Here is a 6,463-nt window from a genome sequence, read left to right on the forward strand (position 1 = left end):
AACACTAAATATGCAAAACGATCGGTAATTATGCAAATTTTCTATTTTAAAAACATACTATTAACTGTGAGAAGAATTTTAACAATTAAAATCAACATTTGTATTACAAATTAATGCCAAATTAATATTTAATTGGCATTTATCTTTGAATTTGTTAAAAATCGCCCCTTGAAAAACAATAAAATACAAAAGAAACGTAATGTTTGTATTACTAAATCGGTAGAAATTTACATCAATGATGGATTAAAAAAAATTTAAAACACTTACCATCAGTCATTACCAATAATTATAACAATTAGACAACATTTACATTGAAAATGGTTTTAAAATTAATTATTATTAACATTTATCTTTGACTTTGGTTGAATATCGCCCTTTGAAAAACAATAAAAACAAAAGAAATACATTGTATGTATCGCTGTAGGTAAAATGTTTTTAGCGTCGTCTATCTCGCTTTGAATTGCTGTTGCTTGAGAACCAAATGGCCGATTGAGCTCAAATAAAAAGCAAATAATAGCTTTAATTCTAAAGCATTTTAATTTGGAAATAACTCAAAATGATGATATTTGCACTATTTGGCTATTTCACAAGTTCAGTCTCCCCTTAATGAAACGTAACGAGAATCAAACGGTTAGGCCATCAATTATCAATATGCAGTTCAACGTTTTCATACTATTTTTGTGTGAGAACCCCGGGGGAGGGGGGCACTCAACTTTGGAAGTGACGGTATGTGCCTGTCAATAGGCCCCCTCTTTTGAAGTCGACTCTACCCGATGACCACCTTTTTCTAAAGTCATACCTGATGACCCCCCTTTTTTTTAGTTGCTGCTACCCAATGACCCCCTTTTTATGGTTGCGGCTACCCAATGACCCCCTTTTTTCTAGATTTCCTAGAATAGCATCATCAAAATGCAACAAAATAATGCCGAAACTTTCACAATTTTGCTCCATTTTTTCAAGATTTTCTACCCAATGACCCTTTTTTGAAATCTTATACTCAATGACCCCTTTTTTTCAAAATATTATACCCAATGACCCCCTTTTTTTATTTTGTTTGTACCCAATGACCCCCTTTTTTAAAATAATGCTTTGTTACCAATAGGCCCCTACTTCGCGACCCCGGTAGGCACATACCCGTCACTTCCAAAGTTGAGTGCCCCCCCCCGGGGTGAGAACACATCATAATTCATTATGCACATCAGCTAAAATCAACATGATTTCATTAATAGCCACCAATAACTATGGTGTTCTATCTGATATTTAAAGTCATTATATGACCATGACGTTAATTTAAATTTGCTCTATTGTCCTAATAAAAATTCCCTTTAAAAGGAAAGCCAGCCTCAATGTAGAAGAGGTCTTGTAATTAGTTTTGGTCAATGTGAAAGGCATTTTTAGGATCACGCTTACATCTACATGACAGTCCACCAAACCATCAACGATGAGAACATGCACACTGACACAGCAGAAAACATTAATTCCTAATCTCATGTCAACTCTTTTAATTCATTACATGTTCTCCAAATTGTTCTGGTCTGTTTTTTTTGTTGTTGTTGTTGTTGTTGTTGTCGTTGGTTTTTTTTGTCTTTTCAGCTTTTTACCCACGATATCTCAATTTCCAATTTTGTAATACCAGAACTTACGAACTCAATATCTTCGCTTAGGAATGTCCGATTTCACTGCTTTCGATATATACACTGCGGTTTGAGTTAACTTACATGTACATTTTATTTTAAAATAACTTAATTAATTCGCAATGTATAGTTTAAGCCTACTATATTATAATAGATAGTGGCCAGCACATTTATAAAGGACTGGTTACTCACTACAATCTTCACTCTTAAACTGTGTTTTTCTGAATGTGCTGATCATGTTGATTGCTAGTCGGAAACTCCTGCTTGAAGCTATGGACATGGCATCTTACATACTCCATTCTATAACAGTCTGCCTAGTGCCTTGTGTGTTTTCTCTTCAATCATTTTGTTGAATGTAATTTTATGAATCAAATAGTTATGTGTCATTTTATTTATAATAAAGAAGTTATTAAATTAATAAAGTAAGACAATTTATTTATCTATAAGTGCATGTCAAATGGGGTACATTGTTCAATACTATATGCATAAATTATGCCCATATTATAGCTAGGCCCTAAAAACTTTATTTTGCATCAGATTTTTCCGTTGAAAAGACAAAACTGATGTTTATGATAGCAACCATTTCATCAATAACATTTTGAGTCATTTTTATCCATAAAGCGACACAGGATATGATAGATAACTACTTTCACATCAATATGGTCCATATGATCACAGATTGTTGAGAATCTGTGATATGATCCGGGATATGATGAAGATTTTGATTCTATAGATCTGTTATCAACATGATATCACGCTGTTCAGTGGTCAAGGAGTAAGGACCCCGGTCAAGGACACTGATATGACATCATAGGTGATGTCAGATTTTCTTCTGCTGACCATATGAATATGATGCTATATATATTAACTATTATTGTTACATTTAGGCCTTTAAACTTTTAAAGTCATAATTAATTAGTTCAAACATAACTTTGGTAATACTCACTCGTTTGCGTTCGTTGAAACGGCAAAACATACTTACTTTTCCTAACAAATCGAATTAAAATATTTTTAAAAAATTTAACCACAAAAAGTAAAAAAAAAATCATTCCAATACCACTAAAATATAATCTCTTGAGTAAACTGACCCCAAACCTGAAACAGGTACCAGCCCCGAATGGGCTGGCGAAAATAAAATGAATTTGGATGACTCCAATTAGGTGGAAGGGATAGTGTGTATCAAACATTATGCCAAAACTCATGTTTACGTACATTGTGCCTTTAAATCATTTTAAATGTTTTGGTAACCTCATCCTGATGATAGCCGGGAGAGAGTCATGTCATGCTTAGGCCCTATAGGGAGCCATACTATAAATTATCTTTATAATCTTTATAAAAGAAAAATCAAATCGTGGGTCCCATTGTTAATTTATTTAAGTATTCATGATTTGGAATCGATGAATGTTAATTTTATCTTCAATTTGTTACCGAAAAGACCTCAAATCGAGCAAAGAAAAGGCGTCTTTTTGCGTAAAATTTCAATGGGACGAATAACTATTGGTGTGCGCCCATAGGGCGAAACACGCGAAATACGGGAAGGCGAAATACGGGAAGGCGAAATCTGCGAAGGCTTAAATCTGAAACACACCTTGAAATCTGCGAGGGCGAAATGCGAAATACGCTGGCGAAATGCGAAATCTGTGAAGGCGAAATCGAAGGCGAAATGATACTAATAAGGCTTCATAGGACTGGGCATAAAGATCATGACATTGATTTTAATGTCTGCAATGAATAAGCAATCATGACAATTGGGGCCATTATTGGAAACCAAATATTTTAAGCCTGGTTCATACTTTAATTCAACACGGAATAGATTTGATGCTACAGATATTCCATTCTATTTCCAGTCATGTTATATAAACAAATGTTTGTGATTTTAAATTGATTTAGATTTCCACCAGATTTTCGACATCAAATAAAATTGAATTTCCGACAACAAGCATTTGTTACAAGATGAAAGGAATTGAAACAAATTGAATAAACAAAGACTTGTTGCAAACGGTGTCTTAGCTAGCCACCTGTCTGCCCCTCATTTTAGACAGGGAGTGGGCAAAATTAATGCCTTTGACATAAGGCTGGCATTTTCGGTCGGGTAAACGGGTACCCGCCCGAGATTACATTACCCGGGTAGTTTTGTTTTTTTTGTTTTTTTAAGTTTTTTATTTTTTCGGTTTTGTAGTGTCCCTGGACCTAGACCTAAATGCTAGGATCATTCATGGTTGACCTAAAAAAAAAAAAAAAAATTCAAGATATTTTGTTATTTTTAATATGAAAATTGATAATTTGTATTCATGTCATAGTCTATTAATGATTTCAAAATGCATTCAAATTCAATACATTTTGAAATCATTAATAGACTATGACATGAATACAAATTATCAATTTTCATATAAAAAATAACAAAATATCTTGAAATTTTTTTTTTTTTTTTTTTTTTTTAAGGTCAACCATGAATGATCCTAGCATTTAGGTCTAGGTCCAGAGACACTACAAAACCGAAAAAATAAAAACTTTAAAAAAAATTTAAATTTTTTTTTTTAAATATTTTTTTTTGAAATTTCGGGTACCAGGTTAACCGCAAGATAAAGTCGGGTAACCGGGTACAAAATTACCCGAAAATGCCAGGCCTACTTTGACATATGCTACATTAGAATAGTAGACCAGATTTGCAAAACAAGGCCATAGCAACACAAACTTGAATTCTTTGAACTATGGACTGTTAAAGTCTGGTGAATGGTTTAAAGGTCAATTAGGACAGACAATTGTATTCAAATGAGGGACAAACCCAGGGGGGGGGGCTCAATTTTTAGCTAAGACCCTGCTTGTTGCACAAATATTTTTAAGTTTGAAGTATGAATGGGCCCTTAAAACCCAAAACTACCAGGGCCACAGTGACCTCCCATTTTATTTTTTATGTCAAAAGTCGCTATCACATTTTGAGTTACACCAGGCGTAGACTTGCGCTAACGTTGATCATAGACCCTGGAAGAATGATCAAAATGCTGATATTTTCCCTACTCCTACACTAAGGCGATCAGTTCCACCAAGTATTCACTTCTGGTCGACGTAAACATCGGCTAACAGCTCGCTACTCCGGACTTTTGTCAGGAGTATATCATCGGACCTACACCTGGCAGAATTTACGCTGACCATCATTCACACTGCCACTACTTCTAGCAGCGCTTACCGCTACTCCTAGCAACTTGCACCAACTAAGTTCCGCCGGGCGTATGCCTGACAATGTGAACACAGCTAAAGTTTACACAAACTGGATCAAATGTCAACTCAAGTGGAAGAGTAATGGATCATGACATGAATACCAGGATAGGCCTATACATGTATGTACAATGACTCTATTATATCCCACAAAATTGGTACCTATTTGGAGGTCATGTCTGCATGCCTACATGTTCATATGGGAAATGGCTCCAGAATGATGTTGGCACTCTACCCTGGGTACAATTTGTAGCTTTTTGTGCAAGGGGGTTATAAATTGTATGGACAAAATGGGATATGGAGACCCCCTCCCCCCTTCACTCAACTCCATTATAGTCCTTTTCATTTTCCTGCAAAATAAATGACAATACACAGACAACACTATTATTAAACAGGCCTGGAAAAAAATGGCAATTTGGCAACCTCCTTGTTGGTCGTTTGGAGGGAAATTTTGTTTTTCTGGATAAAGAAAAACATAAGAAATGGTTGGAAATCATGCTATTTTATCTCTCTTGCTGGGAAATAAACACATTTTCCAGGCCTGTGTAAGGGGGCTATCATCGTCTTCGGAAGGGGGGTCCCAAATAAACAAAGAGTCGGGTGTCAATAAAATTGCAACCCCCCTATTTTGGCAACAAAAATTTTATGACCTCCCCCCCCCCACCCACCAATACACCTTACTCCTAAACAGGCTAAAATTGTATTGAAATTGATCTTTTTGAATACACACACTATCTGGTCATCTTGTGAATCCCTACTACATTTTTGTTATCAAAATGTATGACCCCATTATATTTGGGATACATCTCCTAAATATTATATCTGGCAATAATTACCTTTGTGTATACATGTAGGGGCCTACATCAAGTGGTTCCAAACTTTATCTTCTACAAGAACTCAGTTGAATCCTGGCTGACTCAATGGTTGCCATGGACTATGATGGGTCAATACTAGTAGTGCCTGCATTAAAATACAATTTGACCAAACAGTTATTTGCATAATATCATCATTAACATTAAAATTAAAGGTGGTTAATATTAATCAGACATGCAGTCCAAAATTTGGTAATTTTTTTCTGCAAAAAAAGGCAAAATGGGCAGTGGCAACATAATCATTTGAAAGAATCCTAATAATTTCACCCTTAATAATAAACATTTATATCACCTCGCATTACCGCGCTTTCACCCGCATTTCTTCATCAGGTTATTTCTAAGTGCTGTAAAATGCAGGGTACAACTCTCTACCCACATATTTGGTGGGGAGCACAGAAGATTTTGAATGTTCACACTGTATTGTAGTAAGCTAACTTCTGGTGTCACCCACAAAATCGTTACCCGAACTGTATCTACTGCGAACATTACCACATATTTACCACTATTAACCACCTCAATAGGTGGTTGACAGATTCACTCGCATTACCGCGCAATCACCTTCATACTGTTTCTGCTGGGAGCCCGGCCGTTACTGCGCATTCCTCACATCACCCCGAATTCCCTTGAATTCACCCGCTACCGTTTGTTCAGTAGAAACATGCTGAAATGACAGGCCCCAAGAATTAACTGGTGTCTTGATAAAAAGTGTGGATCGGACTTAAACAGCATGGGTCAAACTCC

This window comes from Amphiura filiformis, chromosome 1 (assembly GCF_039555335.1).
Source record: "Amphiura filiformis chromosome 1, Afil_fr2py, whole genome shotgun sequence".
Classification (NCBI taxonomy): domain Eukaryota; kingdom Metazoa; phylum Echinodermata; class Ophiuroidea; order Amphilepidida; family Amphiuridae; genus Amphiura; species Amphiura filiformis.